General features: G+C 48.2%; 1 protein-coding gene across 4 annotated transcripts in view; it reads left to right on the top strand.

The window, feature by feature from the left end:
• Positions 1-25,131, top strand: part of LOC143933920 (uncharacterized) — a 325,420-nt gene that overhangs the window by 129,368 nt on the left and 170,921 nt on the right. The window lies entirely within an intron of this gene.

Raw genomic sequence — 25,131 nt, 5'->3', positions numbered from 1 at the left:
AATTCTCTGTGTTTTGCAGGAATCCATACTATTTCCCCTAATTCCCTGCTACTTAACTTAATTTCTAATTCAACCCAGTCCTTTCCCTTTTTATTATGTATCCAATCTGGTATTCGTGAAATTGCTATAGCCTCATAATATTTTTGAAGGTCCGGCATTGCCAGGCCACCCCTATCTTTACTTCTTATCAGGGAATTCCGTGCCACCCTCGCCGCTTTTTTTTTCCATATAAATCTATTAATCAAGATTTTTAATTTATTTAGATAGACCTGTGGTAAAACTATTGGGATCATTTGGCATGTATAGGTGAAAATTGGCAAAATGAACATTTTGACTACGTTTATTCTACCTGTCCATGATAGAGCTTTATGTTGACACCTTTCCAAATGTTGTTTAATTTTATTTAGTATGGGAATATAGTTGGCCTCAAAGAGATCACTCATCTCCAAAGTCAATCTTATTCCCAAATATGCCAATTCCCTCCCACACCATCTAAAGGGGAGTTTGGATTGAAGGATACTCTGCTCAGTTATGGGCAAATTTAAATTCAAAATTTCAGATTTAGATATGTTAACCTTAAAATTAGAGACCTTCCCATAATTTGATAATTCTTCCATTATTGCTGGTATGGAAGACCCGGGGTTGGCAATATAAAGCAAGAGGTCGTCCGCAAATGCTGCAACCTTGAACTCCCTCTCAGCAGCCCATATCCCTTGGATGTTTCGGTTCGACCTAATGTTCAACAGCAGGGGTTCAAGCGATAATATAAATAATATTGGGGACAACGGGCAGCCCTGTCTTGTCCCGTTGAACAGCTCAAGGGGACAGGACAGGGTCCCATTTACTCTTATTTTAGCCCTAGGGTGGGTATATAGGGCTTCTATCCAGCCCCTCATCCGCTCCTTCAATCCATACCTTTCTAGGACTTCAAACAGGAACCCCCACCTCACCCTGTCAAATGCCTTTTCCGCATCAATTGACATGAGTACCGTGGGGGTCCCCCGTCTAACAGCTTCTTGTCATAACATAATGGTCTTTAGTGTGTTATCCCGACCTTCTCTCCCTTCAATAAATCCAACCTGATCCTGCCGTATCCACTCCGACACATGTGGTCCTAATCTTTCAGCGATAATTTTTGCAAACAGTTTAATATCTGAATTTAGTAAGGAGATTGGCCTATAGCTTTCTACTGCCGTTGGGTCCTTTCCCTCTTTCAAGATCAGGACCACATGTGTCAAGAGTGTTTCTTTGCGAAATTTTTCGCCCCTCCCTACTGCATTAAAATAGTCGCATAATTTTGGGACAAGCTGTTTTTGGAATTGCTTATAATAGGAGATCGGGAAACCATCGGGCCCCGGGCAGCCTCCCTTAGCTGTATTTTTAATCGCCCACTCAACCTCCCCCCTTGTTATTGGGGCTTCTAGTGCTTCCATTTCTAATTGCTTGGCCCTAGGGATATCTATCTGATTTAAGTAATCCTTTATTTCCACCCTAACTCGATCCTCTGTCTTATCCTGTTGCTCGATATTGTAGAGGCCCCGATAATATGTAAAAAATGTATTCACAATATCATCTGGCATATTTTGTAAATCCCCCTCGGCATTCCTTACTTTTGGAATGAAAGTTCTATTTTTCTTTTCCTTCACCCTCCTCGCCAACCATTTACCTGATTTATTCCCCCATTGGTACCTTTCTCTTCCCAAAATATGGTAGGCCATTCTCCTATCCTGCTCCAGGCAATCATCTAGCTCTCGTTTTTTTGTTATTAAATCTTGGGTATCCCGAAGCCCCCCTGGTCGCCCTATCTGTTCCAGTCTCTGAATTTCTTCGTACAATAGGGTTTTCTTCCTCTCCCTCTCTCTCTTTTTCCCTGCGCCAATCCCTATTAATGCCCCTCTAACAACTGCCTTATGCGCTTCCCATAATACAGGGCTAGAGGTTTCCGGTATATCATTCAAACTAAAAAATTGTACAATCTCATGCTCAATCCTTTCTACTGTCTCTTTATCCTGTATTAGAGATTCATTCAGTCTCCAATTCCTCATCGGTCCACGGTCCCCCCCAATCTCAAGCTGGATCAACACAGGTGCATGATCTGACACTGTTCTTATCTTTATTTCTGCCTTCCTAAGCGCCCTTAGAAATGAGTGTTCCAAAAAAATATAATCTATTCGGGAAAAGGAACCGTGGACCGAGGAGAAATATGTATAATCCCTATCTTTTGAATGCAATGTTCTCCAAGTATCATATAACTGATATGCAGTCAGCGCCCTTAAAAGCGTTCTCTGTTTATGTTCAGATATCCTGGGGCCCACCCCTGTAGTATCCATTTTAGGGTTCATACTCCAGTTGAAATCCCCTGCCAGGATTAATTTCCCTTCTTTAAAATCTTCTATTTTATTCAATACTTTCTTCAGGAATCTTCCCGTATTCTTATTTGGGGCATAGATACTAACAATTGTACATTTAAGATTAAACAGTTTGCCCTTTAAACACAGGTATCGACCCTCTGGATCCACCAGTCGCTCATCTAGAACAAATTTCATCGTTCTACTAAAGCCTATCGCAACCCCTCTCGAAAAGGGGGATGGGGAATCCCCGTAAAACCACAACGGAAAACTAACCGAATTCAATCTAGCCCCAGAGGTGCATGTTATATGCGTCTAGGCTACTACTGTCTTGTTGTCAACCTTATTCCTGCCTCCTTGAAGAATCTGAATGGCTTGCAATGCTAGAAAAAGGCTTCCTATCATTCAAGATACTTTGCACTTATTTCTTCAGATTGTGGACTCCCCAGCCCCAGAGACTGGCATAAGAATAATCCTATCTCCTGGGCTGAGAGGCATGCCTCAGAATGAAGCACAGTGGTGATGTCCAAAATTCTAGTTCTTGTTGAATTTGTATAGGCAAAGAGATTTTCTAATCCATAGACAGCCCAGCTCATAGGCTAAAAAAGGAAAAATTGAAATGCCCTCGTGTGCCATCTAGCCCAAGGTACCACCACTGCCAACAAAATCTTCAAAAGATTCCTGGGCCTGTGCCAATGCTGGCGCTTGGCACTGATCGATACAAGTATGTATGAGTCGGCCGGTCAATTGATACCAACTGTTCCTCCTACTGAACTGTCCCTGTGACTGTTTGCATGGACTCCATTTTGAACCTCTTGGTGTGTATGAACACATTTGATTCCTTCAGACTGAAACAAGCCCGAAGGCTCCTGCCTTAAGTACTAGAAAAACTGGGGAGAAATGCCCCCAGATGACTCTATGTTTCTGGCATCACCGGCATGATGGCCTTGTAGCAGTATAAAAATGTTGCAAACATTTCTCTTCTGAGATCTGTTGAACATAAATTAAATGGATTCAGTGGTCACCTTTGGAATTGTACTCCCACCTAACTGTCCTCTGGACCCACTGGTCTTTGATGATTGTCATCCAAACCCTGCAGAAGTAGGTTACCATCATCAACTTCACTCAGGCCCCAATTGGAAGAGACTGGTTGCATACACCTTGAAAAAGACTTTCCAGCCATTTTGGCAGCTTACGCTAGACTTGATTTCATGTCAAAAGTAGCTTTAATACCACGTACACACGAGCAGACTTTTCGACGGACTAGGTCCGACGGTCTTTCCAAAGGACTTTCGGCGGAGTTCCGACGGACTTTCCGAACGAACGGACTTGGCCACACACAATCCCACCAAAGTCCGATGGATTCAAACGTGATGACATATGACCGGACTAGAATAAGGAAGTTCATAACCAGTAGCCAATAAACTGCCCTAGCGTCATTTTTTGTCTGTTGGATTAGCATACACACGAGTGGATTTTTCAATAGAAACTGGGGCCGGCGGAGTTCCGGTGAAAAAATTTGAAACATGTTCTATTTCTAAAGTCCATCAGATTTTTGGACAGCAAAAGTCCGATGGAGCCCACACACGATCTAATTGGATCTTTGCTGTCAAAAAGTCCAGTCATGTGTACATGGCATTAGACACCTCCACTGTGATCTGTTAAATCTGCGGCCTTTCCTATAAGATTTGGCCCCCTGCACCTGTCATTCACTTAATTGCGTTCAGCGTTTGGCCAAACAACCTCCCATTATAGGAAATGTCGAAAGCTTCTGTAGAAGATCCGCTTGCCCTCCAGTGGTGTAACCAAAATGCTCTCATAGCAGTGACTGAATGCGCCAGCATCAACCAAAAGTCAGTTGCTAGGTTCCACCCTTTCCAGAAACTGTGTCAAATGTTGTAGTTTCCAGTGCTGAATGTAATGCAATTTCCGAAGTTTATAAAGCAAAGTTAACTCTATTGCTGATTGGCATGCAAAATCTGTCACTGTATAGATTCTGTGCAAGCCTGATGACCAGATCACCACAATTTCTGTGTTCCAGATGTGTCTTTAACACATTCTCAATGCGTTCTCAATGCGTTTTGCCACTTTCCAGATGTGTTCCATACAGAAACAATGCAACAATCTACTTTCATGGGCGTCCGCAGCAGGGGGCAAGGGGGGTCAAGTGCCCCCCCCTCTGGAATCCCCAAGGTGTCTGCCATAGCCGCCGCCATGCTGCATTTATTTTCACTTTTTTTTTCTTTTTTTTGTCCGCTGGCGACTGCATCCTCCGCCCTCTCCGACTCCTATGGATCAGAGTGCTGGATGGCTCTATGTACTGCGGCCGCTCTGTAACATGGCCCCGCCCCCTCAGACCAGCTCATGTGATAGTAAAGAGAATCAACGTTCCCCCTATCACACGAGCCGATCTGGGGGGGGCGGGCCATGTTACAGACTGGCCGCAGTACACAGAGCCATCCAACACTATGATCAAGAGAAGGAGATGCTGCAGGTACAGCCCGCCCTATGTGTCACAGTGCCTGGATAGGAGGGCGGGGGGGGGGGGGGGCGCCCTGCCAATTCTCCTATCCAACTTATTTTAGTGTCCCCAGTTCACCTTGTGCTCCCTGCCCCCCCGTGCACTCCACCACCACACTCTCCTGCCCCCCTCTCTCCTCCACCACACTCTCCTGCCCCCCCTCTCTCCTCCACCACCACACTCTCCTGCCCCCCCTCTCTCCTCCACCACACTCTCCTGCCCCCCCTCTCTCCTCCACCACCACACTCTCCTGCCCCCCTCTCCTCCACCACACTCTCCTGCCCCCCTCTCTCCTTCACCACACTCTCCTGCCCCCTTACAGTTTTCTCCTCCCCTGTTCTTGCTGCCCCCCCCCAACTCTCCAGCTCTCCCTATCCTTCTCTACCCACCATCCCAGTGCTCCCCCTGTCCCCCCCAGTGCTCTCCCCCCTCAGTGCTCTCCCCCCCTGTTCCCCCCGGCCCAGTGCTCTCCACTCCCCCCAGTGCTTCCCCCGTTCTCCCCCCCCACAGTGCTCTCCGCTTTCCCCTCGTTCTCCTCCCCAGTGCTCTCCCCCCTGTTCTCCCCCCGTGCTCTCCCCCCTGTTCTTTCCCCCCAGTGCTCTCCACCCCCTCCAGTGCTCTCCCCCCTGTTCTTTCTCCCCGCCTCTTCTTTCCACTCCCCCCAGTGCTTCCCCCCCAGTGCTCTTCAGCTCTCCCCATCACTCTCCAGCCCCCCATTCTCCCCACCCCTGTTCTTTCTGCCCCCCCCTGGTGCTCTCCATCCCCCCCCCCCCAGTGCTCTCCACCCCTCCACCCCTGTTTTTTTTGGCTCCCCCAGCACTCTCCACTCCCCACCCCTGTACTCTCCACTCCCCCTGCATCCTGGCCCCACCCATGTGCTCTTCAACCCTACCAGTGCTCTCCACCCCCCATAGTGCTCTCCAGTCCCCAGTGCTTTCCACCCCTGTTATTTCTGCCCCCCACTGGTGCTCTCCACTCCCCCCTGCTCTTTGTACCCCCCCAGTACTCTCCAGCCCCCATGCTCTCCACTCCTGTTTTTCTGCTCCCCTAGTGCTCTTCACAGGACTACATTCTCCTGCCCCCCCCCGTGCTCTCCTCCACCACCACACTCTCCTGCCCCCCCTGCTCTCCAGCTCTCCCCATCCTTCTCTAGCCACCATCCCAGTGCTCTCCCCCGTTCCCCCCCAGTGCTCTCCCCCATTTTACCCCCCCAGTGCTCCCCCCCCCCAGTCCCCCCAGTGCTCTCCACTCCCCACAGTGCTCCCCCCCTGTTCTTTCTCCCCGCCTCTTCTTTCCACTCCCCCCAGTCCTCTCCCCTCTGTGCTCTCCCACCGTTCTCCTCCCCAGTGCTCTCCCCCCCAGTGCTCTCCCCCCCAGTGCCCTCCCCCCCAGTGCTCTCCACTCCCCCCAGTGCTCTCCCCCCCAGTGCTCTCCCCCCCAATGCTCTCCCCCTCCCCTGTGCTCTCCACTCCCCCCAGTGCTCTCCCCCCCCTGTTCTCCCCCCCAGTGCTCTCCACTCCCCCCAGTGCTCCCCCTGTGCTCTCCCCCCTGTTCTTTCCCCCCCAGTGCACTTCAGCTCTCCCCATCACTCTCCAGCCCCCATCCCAGTGCTCTCCAGCCCCCCATTCTCCCCACCCCTGTCCTTTCTGCCCCCTGATGCTCTCCAGCCCCCCCCCCCAGTGCTCTCTACCCTCCGTGCTCTCCACCCCTGCATTTTGCCCCCACCCATGTGCTCTCCAACCCTACCAGTGCTCTCCACCCCCCATAGTGCTCTCCAGTCCCCCGTGCTTTCCACCCCTGTTCTTTCTGGCCCCCACAGGTGCTCTCCACTCCCCCCTGCTCTTTGTACCCCCCAGTACTCTCCAGCCCCGTGCTCTCCACCCCTGTTTTTCTGCCCCCCCCAGTGCTCTTCACCGCCCCACACTCTTAGCCCCCCCAGTGCTCTCAGCCTACCGTGCTCTCTACCCCTGTTCTTATTGGCACCTCCAGTGCTCTCAAGTTCCCCCTCAGCGCTCTCTGCTCCCCACCCCGGTGATCTCCACTCCCCCTCGCTCTTTGCCCCCACCCATGTGTTCTCCAACCCTGCCAGTACTCTCTACTCTCTAGTACGCTCCCCCTTCTCTACAACTCCCACCCAGTGCTCTCCACTTCCCCAGGACCAGAGGACAGGCTGACTGGGGCCAGAAAATGAGGATGGCTGAAGGTGCAGGTGGCCAGGGACCACTCCATCTCACAGCAGACAGATCCTCTGGAAGGAGCACCGTCCCTATCCAAAATGAGAACAGACCCTGCCTGTTGCTGGCCATCATGGATATCCTGCTGGCATGCAAGGTACCGTAACAAGCATCAACAACACACCTTCCCACAGACAGGGACTGCAGACTGGGACATGGGGCACAGGAGGGGCTGCAATGATGGGCACAGTAAAGCTGCATTTGGTGGGCACAGTGAGGCTGCATTTGGTGGGCACAATGAGGCTGCATTTGGTGGGCACAGTGAGGCTGAGTTTGATGGGCACTGGTGAGGCTGCATTGAGCTCTTGCATCAAGTCTGCAGTCTCTGACCATCTCCTGTAGCATGTCTGCAGTCTCTGAGGGAGTCTGGAGAGGAGTCAAGAGTGGGAGCACCGCCAGGATGGGGGTCATGGGAAAAGTCAGACTTGTGTGGACTGTGGACAGGAAACTATAGGATAAAACCAGAGCCACCAAGCTGGAGCCGACTGACTGAGCCCTGCACAGTGCACCTGAGAGGAGGTCAGTGAAAGCACCGCCAGGCCAGTCGGGGGTGGCGGGGGTCACTGATGTAAGGGGGAGTGAATATGATAATGTAAAGGGCCCTGATATAAAGGGTTTCCTCCTTATATTAGTAGCCTACCCCCCTTACCTTCGAGTATTCTTTCTGTAGAAGGTGGCCCCCCCATGTTCTGAGTTTCTGGGGTCCCCCTTGATGATTGATCACTTACCACTATTAACTGGTAAAATGTATGGTTTTCCCTTTCATGAACAAGAAAATAATGACGTTATGCTGTTGGGCTGGTATAATAATGCTGTGAGGCTGGTATGAGATTTTTTCCAGGGCTGGTTTTTGAAAGCATGGGTGTCCACAAGGTTACTCAGGTGGCTGCGTACCATGCCCATATAGCCTAGAGAATGTACATCTTTTTACATTGCATTACATCTGTTGGTGCCATATTTTTATCTTGATGAAAACAGCCTATAAAGTGACAGTATGAGATCAAAATATGGCCACAACAGATGTATTGCAATGTAAAAAGATGTACATTCTCTAGGCTATATGGGCATGGAACACAGCCGCCAGAGTAACTTCCAATACAAAGTGAAGATGAATTATCTGTTATATAACACATATGTATTACCAGTGGAAAGATTTTCATGAGATTGTCGAAAAGGGGTGGAGCATGAGTGGCCTTAAAATTATGCCCCCCCTTGGAAAAAGTTCTGCGGACACCCATGTCTACTTTTATTGACTGCACTAGAATGTGCTGTACTGGTGTGAAGTAGGTAATTGGAACCAAAGTTAGACACTGTCCATGCGATCTTGATGCAGAATAAAAAAATACACTGGACTGCATCTGGTGTGAACAAGTCCACTTTCTCATCCATAGGATCTCTGAAGGCAACCGAATTATAAAAAGGCAAAGACACTTGCTGCCCCTGACACTAGAGGGCAGCATCCACCCCTGAAAATGCAGTGCATAAACATACATTAGCCATCCTATTTGGATAAAGCTTACAGAACCTGTTACTGTAAATTGTTCTTCTGACGAGGTCTCTGTCATCATTCATCAACAAGCGATTTACCCTCTGCCATTATGGGAAAAGACCATCCTTCATCAACAAGCAATTTACGCTCTATCATTATGGATGTCACTTGTGGCATGGATATTTGCAGCATACTTTCTGCTATAGCCCACTTAATAGGGTTCAGAATTCTGCAAAACCACATCCTTGTGGAACCTGTGCAATTTAGTTTCTCTGCCACTGCAGACTGCATGCAGGCCTAAAATGCACCCTGAGCATGGCAAGGCATTTCCTATCATGCTGGCATAAATGCATGTGCCAATTTCCTGGATCCTGTCCCTTCACAGGGTAAGTCGAAAACAACTCCTTTAGAGCGTATTGACCACATGCTTAATGAATGTGACAACCTGTTAGGTGTCATCACCCTGGTCAGGATAAGATGATTGTTCATGGGTCTTATGTTTTTTTGGAGCATTTGCGTTCAGGGATTCTGCTCCTAAAATAATGCAAAACAGCTTAATTTGCATAATTTCCATGCACACTCTTTTAACCACTTTCAGCCCACCATATAGCAATATGACGTCGGCAAAGTGGTTGTGATATCCTGACCGGACGTCATATGACGTCGCCAGGATATTAAGCTGCTGTGTGGGGGGTGCCTCGTGTCGATCATTGCAGTGTTTCAGTCTGACACACAGCAACTCCGATCTAGGTAAAGAGTCTCTGACAGAGACTCTTTACCACATAATAAGCCGTGTCCAAACATGGCTGATCATGATGTAAACAGGAAGAGCCGTTGATCGGCTTTTCCTCACTAGCGTCTGACAGATGCGAGTAGTGGAGAGCCAGCCGGCTGCTCTCCTCACAGGGGGGTCTCTGCTGATTGTTTATCAACACAGCCCCCCCTCAGATGACCACCCAGGACCACCAGGGATGTCCACCACACTGGACCACCAGGTATGCCCCCCTAGACCACCAAGGAAATTCCAATCAGTTCCCAGGCAGCTGCCAATAAGTGCCATTGAAAAATGCCTGCCAGTGCCAGTGATGCCTATCCAGTGCGAGCCATCAATGCCACCCATAAGTACCCATCAGTGCAGCCTTTCCGTGCCCATCAGTGTCGCCTAGGAATGCCCATCAGTGGCGCAGATTAGTGCTGCTTATCAGTGCCCATCACTGCCACGTCATCGGTGCCGCCTTTTCAGTGCCCATCACTGCAGCTTATCAGTGCCCATCAGTGAAGGAGAACATTTATTTACAAAATGTTATAACAAAAATAAAGAAAAAACTTTTTTTTTTTCAAACTTTTCAGTCTTTTTTTATTCGTTTAGCAAAAAATAAAAAAGCAGAGGTGATCAAATACCACCAAAAGAAAGCTCTAGTTGTGGGAACAAAAAAATAGAAAACGTAGCTTGGGTACAGTGTAGCATGACCATGCAATTGTCCTTTAAAAAGTGATAGCACGGAAAGCTGAAAATTGGCTTGGGCAGGAAGGTGCGAAAGTGCCCGGTATTGAAGTGGTTAAAAACGATGTCCCACATTGTCCCCTCCTAACCTTGCTAATCTTCTGTGCCACCAACAGGTGTGGCAAGCTCATATTTGCACAAAGTATATGGAAAAAAGCATATTACCTCTCATCAAAAAACATGGTACCCTGTCTTTTTATTAAGAGCCATCTGTATTCATCCACTCACTTCAGAAGCAGCCACAGGTGAGCTCAGGACAGCACTTCCAAGTCTGAGTCCGTAGCAAGTCCTTTACCTTTACCATGCACCCCAGCCGCTCTCAGACTGGCAATTAAGCCAGGAGAGCAGTGTGGTGTGCTGCATATAAAAAGACAGGGATAAAAACTAAAATTATGACATTGCAGAGCTTTCATAATACCACACCTGTACAATGTCAATTCTATTTAAGTGGCCCTGGCACAAAAAGGGCACCCAGTTTTTAGAAGGATTTACATTCGGGGTCTTTCAACTCCATGAGAGGCTGAACAAGGAGGGATAGGTTCAGCAGTCAAGGATGCAGCAAACAAATTACTTACCAACTGCAAACAACAGGTGGCCTTGAGCAGACTAAAAAAGAACATCTTCATTGGGGGAGGGGCTGTCTTTTATTCAGCTTGGAACAGGGGGTGATGTGGGGCGCCAGAGGAGGTGTTAACCCATTGTGTGCTGATGCGAGGTGGACCTGGAAAACTAAATAATAATTATGGATGATGGTAGAAACACCCAAGGGTAATCCAAGTATTAATACACTGCAATCTTATTGAAATGTATATACGGTGCAACATTGATACACATTATACTATTCTGGATATAAGCTCATCACATTTTGAAATAGATTAGAGGTTTCTACCACTATTCATATAGTATTATAATATCACATAAGGGGACTCTGATCTAATGGGGGGCTGTATTAATTCCATATGATTAGAAATGCTCCGGGACATGGGGGAAGGGCCCCGAGGTCAGGGGGGCCTTTCATGGTTTCTTGCACCGGGGCCCTGAAGCTGCTAGTTACACCTCTGGTCTGAGGCTATAACAGCAGTAAAGTGCAGCTAGTTTTAGCACTTTACCACTAACGCCCACACTGCCCCAGTGTGAAAGGGGTCTTGTTGTTCCCCAGCAAATTTCCCTGGTCTTCCCCCTCAAGTATCCCCCCAAAAGGAACCATCAAATCCTCACTTCTGCTTATCTCTTTGCTTACCTCTGTGTCCCCCATCCACACCTAAGCTCTGCAACACTCATCCACAGCTCACCTCTTCTTTCCCTGTCTACAGCTCCACTCTGCATGCCTATCCACAACTCATCCCCCCATCACACATCTCACGTCTGCACCCCTCTAACTACAGCTTACACCCCCAGTCCACAACTCACCTCTGCACCTCCATCCATATTATCTCTGCTCCCCTTCTGCACACCCCATCTAAAGCTCACCCCAATCCACAGCTCTCACCTTTGCCACCCACCTCTGCACCCCCAGCTTCCCCTACAGTTCTCACCTCTACACAACCGCCCCCACCATCCACAGCTCTGCCTTCTGCAGCTCTTACCTCTGTACAAAGCTCCCTTCCCAGTTCTCCTTTCTGGACAAATCCCTTCTTTCACAGTTATCCTCTCACTGTGAACTCAGTCTCTGGAGGGCTCTCTCACCTCCCCCTCCCCGTTTTTCATTCAGAGTTTCCTCACCACTTCTACTGCTGATCCAGTGCTCCAGTCCATGTGTTATGCCTCAGACGATTGAGAACTGTAGCTAGGGGGGGGGGTTTAAGGTTCCTCTGCTCCCTGCTCTATGCTACAGTGTGAGAAGAGGGAACGCAAGCTGCTGCTTGAATCAACACAGGCAGCTGTATGTTGCTGTGTTGGGACCCGAAGATCTCAGCGTTAGTGTGAGATACATGATAGGTCAGAGCAGAGAGGGCAGCCTGTCAGAGGTGCCAGAACTGCGTTCCGTGAGTTCCAGCAGAAAAAAAGCCCTGCTAATAAATATAGATAGAGGTATCCCTCCTGCTGGCTGTTGTATTCTGACCAGGTGGTGCTGACAGAGCCACCCAAGACTTGAGTTTCCATCCGATTCACCAGGAATTATCCAAAATATGAGCTTGCTAGTAGGGATGAGCCGAACACCCTCCTGTTCGGTTTGCTGTAGAACATGCGAACAGGCAAAAAACATGAATAATCAAAAGTGCTCATTTTAAAGGCTTATATGCAAGTTATTGTCATAAAAAGTGTTTGGTGACCCGGGTCCTGCCCCAGGGAACATGTTCAATGCAAATCTTTTCTTGTAAAAACTGCCATATTTTGGGAGCAGTGTTTTTTTTAATGCTTAAAGTGAAACAATAAAAATTGAATATTCCTTTAAATATCGTGCCTGGGGGGTGTCTATAGTATGTCTGTAAATTGGTGCGTTTTCCCATGTTTAGAACAGTACCACAGCAAAATGACATTTCTAAAGGAAAAATTGTAATTTAAAACTGATCGTGGCTATAAAGAATTGTCGGGTCTCTGCAATATAGATACAGATATTTGAAAGAAAGAGCATGGGAATCCCCTGTCCATTTCCAGGTCCTTTGGGTCTGGTATGAATATTAAAAGGGAACCCCGAATCAAAATTTAAAAAAATTGTGTGGGGGTCCCCCTAAAATCCATACCAGACCCTTCGGGTCTGATATGGAAATTAAGGGAAACCCTGCACCAATTTTTTTTTTTAAAATGGAGTAGGGCCCCCCCCCCCCGAATCCATACCAGACCCTTATCCAAACACATAACCTTCCAGGCAACAGGAAAAGAGGGGGGCGAGAGAACCAGGCCACATGCCCTCAACATGGGGAGGGTGCTTTGGGGTAGCCTCCCAAAGCACCTTATCCCCATGTTGATGAGGACAAGGGCCTCAACCCCACAACCCTTTCCTGGTGGTTGTGGGGGTCTGCGGGTGGGGGGCTTATTGGAATCTGGAAGCCCCCTTTAACAAGGGGACCCCCAGATCCCGGCCTGCCCCTGTGTGAATTGGTAATGAGGTATCCCTACCATTTCACAAAAAAAAGTGTCAAAATGGTAAAAAAAGACGAAAAAGACGGCTTGGTACGGCTTGGGACAAGTCCTTTATTAAAAAAGAAAAATATTCCACGGTGTAAGTTCACGCCGCCCGACGGACTAAAAAAGGAAGGCTCCCATGGTCTAACACGTCTTCACTGTGACAGCTCTTATATAACTGAGGGTGACCCCGCCCCCTCTGATGCCACGGGGAATTCCCCATGGCTTCCCCGTGGTGTCAGAGGGTGACGGAGCAACACAGTGACAGATCCTTCCCAGCAACATTCGTCCCTCAGCAACATAAGATAGATCTCCAGCATCAATTATATACATTCAGTGCTGGAGGTGCCGGAACTGCGTTAGCACTGAAAACAAAAGCCCTGGGTATACATATCTCACACAGGAAGGACCACAGTGAAACTGAAAATCCCTGCAGTAGGCGAGACTAGTACAATAAATGCAATGATCTTTCAGGTCCTGTGCCAGCTACCCCATTGCACACTGATTGCAGGGGTGTCACCTGCTTGCCATTCACAGAATGCCTTATTTATGTGTATTCATTGAATACAAGGCATTCTCTGAATTGGATGAGGTGGAGATAGTAGCATCACCACCCCTCCTCTCTATCACTTCCAATCAAAGAGAACCTTGTATTCATTGAAAAAAATACAAGGCGTTCTGTGAATGCCGGTAAGCTTGAGTGAGAAACCCCCCATGGAAAATGTGTAGTGGGAATTCTACTCGGCACAGGACCAGGAAAATTGCTCCGTATACTACGGTGATTAGCAGCTTCCACAACAGTCCCTCAGGTAGGAATTATGCATACTTACATTGGTCAAAACTGGTATACAATTAAGATCATACCCGGAGTTCAGCTTTAACCACTTCAATACAGGGGATTTTCACCCCCTTCCTGCCCAGGCCAATTTTTAGCTTTCAGCGTTGTCACAGTTTGAATGACAATTTCACAGTCACAAGACATTGTACCCAAATTAAATTTTGAACATTTTCCCCCACAAATAGAGATGGCCTTGCTGTTCGCCCCGGTGGTCGGTTTGTGGCAAACTTTGCTCGTTCGCGATTCGCCAAACCGGCGGACCTATGGCGCTGTTTGCGGAGGCCATATTTGTTTATATTGTGAAGAACTTTGACCCATGACACATCCATCATGGGGTACAGGACAGCCAATTGAGACATTTCAGCACATGGATATACCCCCTACCTTATAAATAGACCTGATCTCGCGGCCATTTTACATTCTGTGTTTTGTCAGTGTAGGGAAAGGACGTTGTGTGGAGCAGTCAGTCTAATCACTAGCTATTGCTATTAGGTCCACAAAAGTCCCTTTAAGGACTGGTATAGGTGTACAGTATATTGGGTTGTAATACACTTATAATATACTTTCTTTCAAATATAGAAAGCATATTAGAGTGCACTGACTGCATGCAGTGATGCTGAACGATTCTGCAGCTGTCGTTAGGGAGGGACAGTTTGGTGTTTGGAGCAGGGACAGTCTGCAATTCGCTAGCTACTATTAGGTCCACAAAAGTCCTTTTAAGCACTGGTATAGGTGTACTATTTGGTGTGCAGTATATAGGGGTGTAATACACGTAGAAAATACTTTCAAATATAGAAAGCATAGTATAGTGCATTTCCACTGTGCAGCATTGTGACTGCTGAGCGGTTCTGCAGCGATACTACAAAGATTGACAAACGCAATTAGAAAAAAGTATTATAACTGGTGTGACAGACCAGTGCCCCCCCCAAAGCGACACATTGAAGCGGGTTGTTATATACCTTCTTCCACATATACTGCACTTCTCTAGAGACTTTTGTCACAGGGTCATTTAAAAAATGACAGGCAGAGGATGAGGCAGGCCCTTCCACAGGGGTGGTAGGGGTAGGGCCGGAGCAACAGGCTTGAGCCAAAGCAGGAAATTGCAGAAGGTGTGTTCGTCTACTTCAAAGGACTTGGTTGAGTGGCTCACTCAGCCTTACTCTTCTGCAACCCCCTCATCCCCTCTATCTGTACCCTCTTATTCACTCTCTGCTGTGTGCACCCCCAAAGACGCTACCACCAACACCACCACCACCATATACCCTCCTCTTGAGTCACAGGAATTATTTTCTGATCCTTCACAAGACATTGCCGATGCGCAGCCATTATTGGCATTGAATCAGGAAGAGGAGGTAGCAGCAACCGCTACTCAGCAGTCTGACGACAGTACCCAGATCAGCCCAAGGAGGAGGTTGGTCCCTGTGTTGCTGCCTACTCCGAGATCTCTAATTATAGCGGTGAGGAAGGTGACATCAATGATGACGTGTCTAGTGATGTCACGTGGGTGCCCACAAGAGAGGAAGAGGAGGGGAGATCAGAGGGAGATATGGACCAGCAGATAGGGAGGAGAAGCAGGCGGAACTTACATTGCACAGGAGGGACAAACCAGACTGCTAATGTATCAGGAGTAAGGCATCAACCATGTACGGTCACATCTGGTGCTCCCAGGATGCCGGCACATGGCTCCGCAGTGTGGGCTTTTTTAACGTGTCTGCTGCTGACAATAGTGTTGCCATCTGCAGACTTTGCAGTCAACGCATAAGTCTCGGTAAGCCCAACACTCACCTAGGGACGACCGCCTTAAGAAGGCACATGAGCTGCCATCACTAAGCCCAGTGGGAGCAACGGAACCCACAAAGCCACGCTCCAGGCTCTCACTGTCCAGCCTCGTCTTCTACTTCTTCTCCTCTCTCCTCACAATTGTCCTCCACTCCACCTTCCATCATGCCGTCCTCACGGATTTCTGCAAAAAGGCAGGCTTCCATGGGCCAAATGTTCGAGCGTAAAAAAATGATGATGCCGGATAACCCTCTTTCCCAACGGTTGACCGATGGCTTGTCAGAACTGTTAGCCCACCAACTTCCGCCATATAAACTGGCGGACTCGGAGGCCTTTCGAAAATTTGTGGCCATTGGAACACCACAATTGAAAGTCCCAGGAAGTAAGTATTTCTCACAGAAGGGCATCCCAGAGCTATATGGCCATGTTCAGCGGCAAGCAGGGGTGGACTGACCATTCGCCCACTCTGGCACTGCCCGAGGGCCCCTGGCCACTAGAGGGCCCCATCAGGGTTGCCAGCCTCAGTAAAACCAGGGAGAGTATGTAAAAATGTGTGTTTTTTTACATCTGTTTCTGAAATGTTCCTTACTGACATCCTTTTGGTCTAAAAATCCAGAGATTATAGCTGCCCCACCTCTCCAGTAACTTTTCAGCCAATAGAAACATGTCTGTGTATACCGTGTATGAGTATACTGTGTGATTGTATACTCTGTGTGTATATTGTGTGGCCCCATAATCTCTGATTGCCTGGGGGCCCCATAATCTCCTATTGCCCATGGGCCCCATGAGTTGCCAGTCCGCCCCTGGCGGCAAGTGAATGTATCTCTGGCACACAGTGTCAGTGCCAAGATACATCTGACCACAGACACATGCTCTAGCAAACACGGGCAGGGAAGGTATATAACTTACTGCCCACTGGGTGAACCTTCTGACGGCCGTCAAGCATGTAACCCGTGGCACCCGTGTAGATTTGGTTTTACCGCCATGGATTGCATGCAGTCCTGGCTCTTCTTCTCCTCCTCCTACTCCATCCTCCCTCTCCTCCTCGGCTGACTCCTCCTTTTCCGCTGCTAGCGTCTCTTCCGCTGCACCGCCCAAGATCCCCAGAACCTGTTCGAAAATGCCAGGTGAGACATTGCCATGCTGTGCTGCGTCTTTTGTGCCTGGAAGCCAAGAGCCACACTAACCCTGCACTCCTTTCAGCTTTGTGTTCACAGGCAGATCAGTGGCTAACACCGCTCAATTTGACAGTTGGTAAAGTGGTGTGTGACAATGGTGCCAATCTGCTTAGCGCATTGAAACAGGGCAAGATTACACACGTGCCATGCATGGCAAACATCTTAAACTTGGTTGTGCAGTGATTCGTTTTCAAATACCCTGGGGTCCAGGACATCTTGCAGCAGGCAAGTAAAATCTCGGCCTATTTCAGAAGATCTTACACGGCCATGGCTCGCCTTGCTGACATTCAGTGGCGACACAATCTGCTGGTCAGACGTCTTATTTGCGATTGCCCGATGTGATGGAACTCAACCTTCTAAATGCTTGATAGGTTGCTCCAGCAGAAACGTGCAGTTAAAGAGGAAGTAAACCCTGATGAGTTTACTTCCTCTTTCATTCCCTGCAAAGGTAAAGCATAATGGACTACTACGCATTGCATAGTAGTCCATTGTGTGTTACTTACCTGACACAGGAGCCAGCGATGGCACCGCTGTCCCCTGTAGTCCGCCGCATCCATCTTCTCGGTGGGTCTCGCTGCTCCGTTGCTGTCATTCGGCATTGAAGCTCAGACCAAGTTAACAAAAAAAACAGACCAAGGTGGGTAATCTAACAAAAATAACAAAAGAAATACAAAAAGTACAGTGAAAATTATAGATATAAGAAGTATATATATTCAATCTATCCTTTTAGGGGAGAATCATGCGTTATCTATAAAGGCGTTCACATCCACTTCTACGTTGAGGCCGTGAGGAGTATAGCATTTTAATTTATATATCCACATCATCTCAAGTTTTGAAATACTTCTCACTAAATGTGTTCCCCTCCAATGGGGCCTGAACTTATCAATCCCCAGAAAGATCAAATTGGAGGGGTCCCTATTGTGTGCCAAAAGGTAATGTTTAGATACTGAATGTTGCGTATAACCCCTACGAATGTTTCCAATGTGTTCATTTAGACGCACGTGCAAGGGACGTTTAGTCTGGCCCACATACTGGAGGCCACAAGGGCACTCCAGTAGGTAGACCACCGCCTCAGTACAGCAGGTAATGAAAGGCTCTATATCATAAACTTTCAGAGTAGTGGTTGATCTAAAAGTGGTACTTCTCCTAGTTCTACAGCCATTTATACTGCACACAGGGCATTTCCTACATTGGTAGTAACCTGTGAGATCTGAGAAAAAGTGTGGGTGATTAATGGGTGGATCCAAGGTATTAGAGGCCACCCTATCTTTCAATGATGTTATGCCTCTATAAAATACTTGCGGCCTGTCGGGCAAAATAGTTCCCAATATAGAATCGTTCTTTAATATGTGCCAGTGTTTCTTTAGTATATGTTTGATCTTAGTGTGTTGACATGAATAATTAGTAATAAAGGGATGGCGAAAGGAATCATTTGCATGGCCATCTCCTTGCTCCTTCAACAGATCAGTTCTCTCCATACGGCCTACCTCTTCTACTATGAGTGGCAAGGAATATGGTGAGTATCCCTTGTCAATGAATCTCTGGGTCAAAACTTGAGCCTGTTCTACAAAAACTCCATGTTCGGTACAATTGCGTCTCAATCTTAAAAATTGGCTCTTAGGTACTGACCGCAGCCAATCCGGGTGATGACAGCTGGAGGTAGGTATAAAAGAATTCCTATCAGTGGCTTTAAAGAAGGTTGATGTGACAAAACGTTCTCCACTGATGGAAATAGTAAGGTCTAAAAAGTTAATTTTAACCGGACTGGCTTCGTAGGTAAGATGTATAACTCTGGTATTGGAATTAAGCTCCCTCATGAATACAGAAAGATCTGATTCGCTCCCATCCCATAGGAGGAGGATGTTGTCTATGTATCTGGCCCACAGGGTCAACTGCGGCTTATGCCGAGCATAGACGACATCCTCCTCCCACTTGGCCATAAAAAGGTTAGCCAAACTGGGGGCATACTTAGCCCCCATGGCTACACCCCTAATCTGGCGATAAAAGTCACCCCCAAGGGGCGTGGCTTGGCGCGCAACGGAGATGGCAGCCTAGAGGGAGAGCTCCGTCGGAAAGCGGCCCCAGCCCGTCTGATTACAGCGGCAAACTGCGCAATAATGAGCAAGCAAAATAAGCACCAGCACCAAACTCGTCCCCGCCGCTCGGTGGCAATTAATCCCGGCCGGGACATCTCTGACATTTTCAAGAACCAGGCCTCAGCACTACAGGCCCCAGAGGAGGACAAGATGGCGCCGGTCCATGCGGACGAGGACTACAGCGAGGACTCGCAATCAGCCGCCGAGGACAACGGTAGGCACAGCTCCCGTTCCACGCACCCACTTACCTACGAGGATATGTCTGGTTTTGCAGCCGACATTAAGGCCTCATTCTCCGCAGCAATCACGGACTTAAAAACCAGCTTCCTGGTAATGCAGGAAAAAATGGCGGCTGTGGAGACGGCGGGGAAGATGAGAGACAGGTCAATACACAGACTTGACGAGGCTGTCACAGCTCACTCCCCACATTTCATAGAGATGAACAGACATTTAGAGGACCTGGATAACAGGGGGAGACGTAACAATATCAGGGTACGCGGCATACCAGAGTCCGTTGCGCCTGACCAAATCACCTCAGTCTTACAGAGGGTATTCAATACTCTACTCGAACGTCCGGAGGACTCTGCCATTGACTTTGTCAGAGCGCACAGGGCACTCAGAGCGAGAGGCCCCGATACACTGCCCCCGCGCGATATCATTTGCTGCTTGCAGAGCTTCACACTTAAAGAGGATGTAATGGCTAAGGCTCGCAGGAATGACCAAATAGTGTTCAATGGGGAGAATATAAAACTTTTCCAAGACCTGTCCCAAATAACTTTGAGAAACCGAAGGGCTCTACGTCCCCTGCTTGATAGGTTAAGGGAGAAAGAAATGCGATATTCTTGGCGCTTTCCCTTCGCTTTGCTGGTCGCGCATGGAGGTAAGCAACATATCCTACGAACGCCTGCAGAACTCCCCGAATTTTGCGCTGCTCTCCAGCTTGACCCGATCGTTCTACCCGACTGGTATCAGGAGTTCTCCATGCCAACTAAGGACAGAAGCCCACCTTTCTCACCGTTCGCCTCGCCGGAAAAGCACCACACCAAACGACAGAGGCAGGGACGAGGAGACTTCTCGCCAAGGGGAACTCCCCGAAGTCGTCCACACTCCTCCAGGAATCTGATGGAAGCTTAAGATTTGTAATGCGCTCGTACCTACCTACTGCCCGGAAACATCAATGCTGCTCTTTTCCCAGCTGACCACCATCTAGCCTTTGGGGGCTCCATGTTCCCCGTTCCGCCATCGCCAACCACAGAGCATTTCTACATAACTGCTTACATACCGCAGAAGCGACTCCCTCTGAGACCATGCTCCGTTCGATTTAACCCCGATTCTTAGGTGTTTCTGAGGAAATTACCTCACCAGTACTAAACAATTACAACTTTGGGGTATTTAGGCTGTGGGACAATGGCTGATTTTCTGAGTGATGCAGCCCTAGAGGGGTGATGGTATTTAAGGAAATGTGTCTGTGGGCGGGGATGCCTGCATGGGGCAGCACCAGCCCCCTCAGTTCGTTCTCAAGCGGGTGGCGGGTGGGTATGATGCATTTGGCGGTTGAATGTGCCTTAATTTATCATTTATTGTCGTTTGCCAGGCTTGCTTGTTATATTTCGGGTTTTTTTAACCCTGTTTTGGATTTAGTTTACTGTTTTTTTATTTTATTAATCAGATACCAGTTTGCATTAAATGTTTGCTGCTGTGACAGACCATTTAGCACCTGCCATAGGCTTCATGGAGCCGCCCACGACGGTTCTTTACACTTACAGTTGAGTTACCGCTGTCGTAGACGACGGTGCGGTGCCTTTGGATACATACCCTCTCAGTGCAGACATCGGGTTCATTGACCTGAGGTGGCCTGCATGGTGAGGGTTGCTGTCTCCGGGGAGGGCCTTCCCGAACCCCACAATAGTGCTCCAGGCGGGTTACTTAGGGGCCAGTCTCACACACTAATTTTGACCCCCTTGAGACGGTTATTTGATCTTAAGGGGGTGTAACCTACAACTCCGTCTTCATCTCACTTCATCTTCTTTATTTTCTTCACTGCTTTCTTTCTCTTTACTTCGCCTTGCCAAGATACAAACGTTAGTGCAATATATTGTATGCTATTGATTATTGTGTACATCATAACTTTCTGCTATCTTGTCAGGAGTGTTCCAGCAGGTGTCGGATCCCGCGCCTCCCTGAGTCTGAACCATGGCATATTCTGATTTGGGACGTAACCCAACGGTAGTCTCTCACAATGTCAAAGGGCTTAACATTCCCGAAAAAAGAACCACTTTACTAAGAGAACTTAAAAAAGGTAGGCCCAGTTTTGTATTTTTACAGGAGACTCACTTTAAGACAGGACACACACCAAGATTGACCGACTCTTACTTTAGGGACGCATACCATGCCACCAGCCCTGGGTCCAAATCAAAAGGGGTCTCAATACTGGTGAGCAGGGATGCTGATTTTGAGGTCACAGATACACTGGTCGACCCAGAAGGGAGGTTCCTTTTCCTCAAGGGGTAATGCAGAGGGATTCCCTTGACTCTGGCAAACGTATACTTCCCCAACTCGGCTCAACTCACTTTTTGCCGAAAACTGACAGATGAACTGAAATGCTTCGGTTCGGGTAGACTGATTTTGGGTGGAGACTTCAACGTACCCCTCATACCGACTGAGGATACCTCTAATGGCAAAACTGCCATTCCTTACAGGGCTCTTAAAAGCATTAAGAAGCTCCTGCATACCCTGAGTCTGGTGGACTCATGGCGTCACCTGAATCCTGAGGGCAGGGACTATTCCTTTTTTTCCAGTCCTCATAACCGCCACTCGCGAATAGATTATATCTTCGTTTCTCAGAGAGACTTGCCACGGCTGAGTGCTGCACACATTGGGATACAATCAATCTCTGACCACGCTCCAATATCTATGACATTAGACTGGACAAATGCCCCGACCGGACATAACACGTGGAGATTAAACTCGTCACTACTAACAGACCCCGCGCTACTACCGGACTTGGTCTCCTCATTGACTGAATTCTTCAAGCTAAATGACACACCCGGGATGAACCCCTTAGTGATATGGGAAACTCCTAAATGTCACATTAGGGGTGAGCTGATACGCATGGGATCTCGGAAAAAACGGGAGAGAGATAAAATGATTAATGACTTGACCGCAAAAATAAGATCCCTTGAATCGTTACATAAACGTTCCCTTACGGTACACTCAGCAGAATCATTACTTGAGACACGGAAAGCCCTTAAACAGATTCTAGACAATACTACCAGACGGTTCTTATTTTTTAGAAGGAAAGTCTACTATGAACATGGGGACAAAACGGGTAAAGTTTTGGCGAGGGCCCTGAACACTCGAATAACACACAATCACGTCAGGGGTATCACTGGTGGGGATGGGAAGACAGATATCGAAACTGAGAAGATTGCCCAACACTTTCAAAACTACTATACAAACCTATACAACCTTCCGAACCAGCAGAGACCGCCGGATCTGGGGGGAGACAGGGCCCAAGCGATTCGGAATTACTTAGACGCAGCTAACCTCCCCAGACTTAACGAAGAAGACAGCAAACAGTTGGACAGACCCTTTGACGACTCCGAAATTAAGACAGCTATAAGAGAGTTGAAGACGGGCAAGAGTCCGGGACCTGATGGGTTCAGCGCCATTTATTATAAGACATTTTCCGAAATTTTACTCAATCCCTTTAGAAATGCAATGAATTCTCTGATATCCCAGAGACCGAACTCAAGCGACTTCTTGTCCGCCTTTATTACTGTTCTTCCCAAGGAGGGGAAGGATCCACTTCACTGTTCCAGTTATAGGCCCATATCCCTCCTAAATACGGACGTGAAACTGGTAGCAAAGATCTTAGCTAACAGACTGAAACCCCTACTCCACGAATTGATTGGACCCGAACAGGCTGGATTCATGCCGGGTAGGGAGGCAAAAGACAATGTGACGAAGTCCCTAAACCTGATACATATGGCGCACCAGCGAAAGATCGAGGGCTTTCTCCTGTCAACCGATGCGGAGAAGGCCTTCGATCGAGTAGCTTGGGATTATATGTTCGAGGCGTGTAGGCGTGCTGGCTTAGGCCCCGGGCATGGTGGCTTGGATCTCGGCACTGTACTGGAACCCTTCGGCTAGGCTTAAAGTGAATGGTACACTCTCAGACGCAGTGCTTATCAAGAATGGCACAAGGCAGGGGTGTCCATTGTCGCCCCTGCTTTTCATTATCGCACTAGAGCCATTCATAAGACACACCATCATGAACCCATCGATCAGGGGATTCCAACTCAAAGAGAGAGCTTTCAAAATCGCGGCTTACGCCGACAACTTGTTGTTCTTTTTAACAGAACCCCACACTTCTATTCCCTCTCTTTTACACGAATTTGCACGATTTGGATATGTCTCCAACTTCAAAATAAACTACTCTAAATCGATGGCCATGAATGTGTCTCTTCCCGAAGCCCGACTGTCGGTGGCCAGAACCGGTACCCCCTTTAAATGGACAGCCTCAGCTATTAAATACCTGGGAACTTGGTTGACCCCCAGACTCTCACTGACGTATGCGCAGAACTTTCCCCCCCTACTTAAAAGCATCACACAGGACCTCCAGAGGTGGGGATCGGGTTACTTCTCATGGTTTGGCAGGGCGGCCATATGTAAGATGGCTATACTGCCAAAGGTACTTTACTTGATTCGCACTTTGCCCATCAGGATACCCATGAGCTTTTTCAAATCCTTACACTCTCTTCAAACAAGTTTTATCTGGTCGGGAAAACCCCCCAGATTGAAAAAGTCTCTTCTGACCAAGCCCAAAGACAGGGGTGGCCTAGGCTTGCCTGATTACAAACTTTATTATTATGCAGCGCATATTGCGCGTATTATAGATTGGCATTGCCACTCCCAGGTTAAAGACTGGGTTTTCTTGGAAGAGGAAGCCAGCACGATCAATCTCCAGTTCTCCCCCTGGATCCCGCGGCTTAGATATCCCAGATCTATGCTATCCCACCCCACTATAGGCACTACTCTCAATATTTTTCATATATTAGCTAAACAACCTGAATTCTCCACCCCTCTGAGCCCCTTAACCCCTATCCGAGATAATCCGGATTTTACGCCGGGTTTACAGAACCCATTACTCAGACTACAGAGACCGAAAAGACCGCTCTTAGCGTTAGACTGTTTCACCGGCAACCTGATAAAAGATTTCTCAGATCTCAAAGTTGACAGTGAATTGCCACGACTACCACTCTGGACATACTTCCAACTTAGGAGCTACTGCAATGATGCCACACGTAGACCACACTTCACGAGAGCAGTGACAGACCTAGAATCAGTTTGCTTGAAGGGTGAACCCACCCAAAAAACCACTACGCTTGCATATGCCTGGTTAAGATCGCTGGGTCCACGAGAGGACCACGGGCTCAGGGAGAAGTGGGCTCGGGCTCTAGGTACACCGATTTCGGACGACCAATGGGACAAGGCCTGTATTTTAGCACACAAATGCTCATTGAGCACGAAAATGCAGGAGACGTCCTACAAATTGTTGACCCAGTGGTATGCCACTCCGGAGAGAATTCACAAATGGTTCCCGCATTCATCTGATAGGTGTTGGAGATGTGATCAAGAGGAGGGCACTTTGCTACACATTTGGTGGCAATGTGACCGACTACAGACATATTGGTCAGGGGTGAGGGAGCTGATCGGGCGGATCACGGAGACCAGTCTAGGGCTGGATGCGGCATGCTGTTTGCTCCACATCACCAATACCTCCTTTAAGAAATACAAGAAGTCGCTTTCCAGACATATGACAAATGCAGCCAATTCTCTAATTCCACTATATTGGAAATCCAAAACTACCCCTACTATAAGAGAATGGCTGCTTAAAATTGCTCTTATCTGTGAGATGGAGGATACGGCGGCCCAATCTGATGAGCGAGTAGATGGTTACCATAGGACCTGGTCTCCGTGGTTTGCTTTCAAATACTCTCAGTCTTTCGGGGAATACACGGGCCGAAGCCTGACAGCCTGATGTGAGGCGGTATCCTGACAATACGTTCTCTATTA

The sequence above is a fragment of the Lithobates pipiens genome, unplaced genomic scaffold (genome assembly GCF_037356315.1).
Source record: "Lithobates pipiens isolate NorthernLeopardFrog02 unplaced genomic scaffold, aLitPip1_a1.2 Scaffold_27, whole genome shotgun sequence".
In the NCBI taxonomy this organism is placed as follows: domain Eukaryota; kingdom Metazoa; phylum Chordata; class Amphibia; order Anura; family Ranidae; genus Lithobates; species Lithobates pipiens.
The sequence above is the reverse complement of the archived record's forward strand: the minus strand, read 5'-3'. Positions and strand labels throughout refer to the sequence as shown.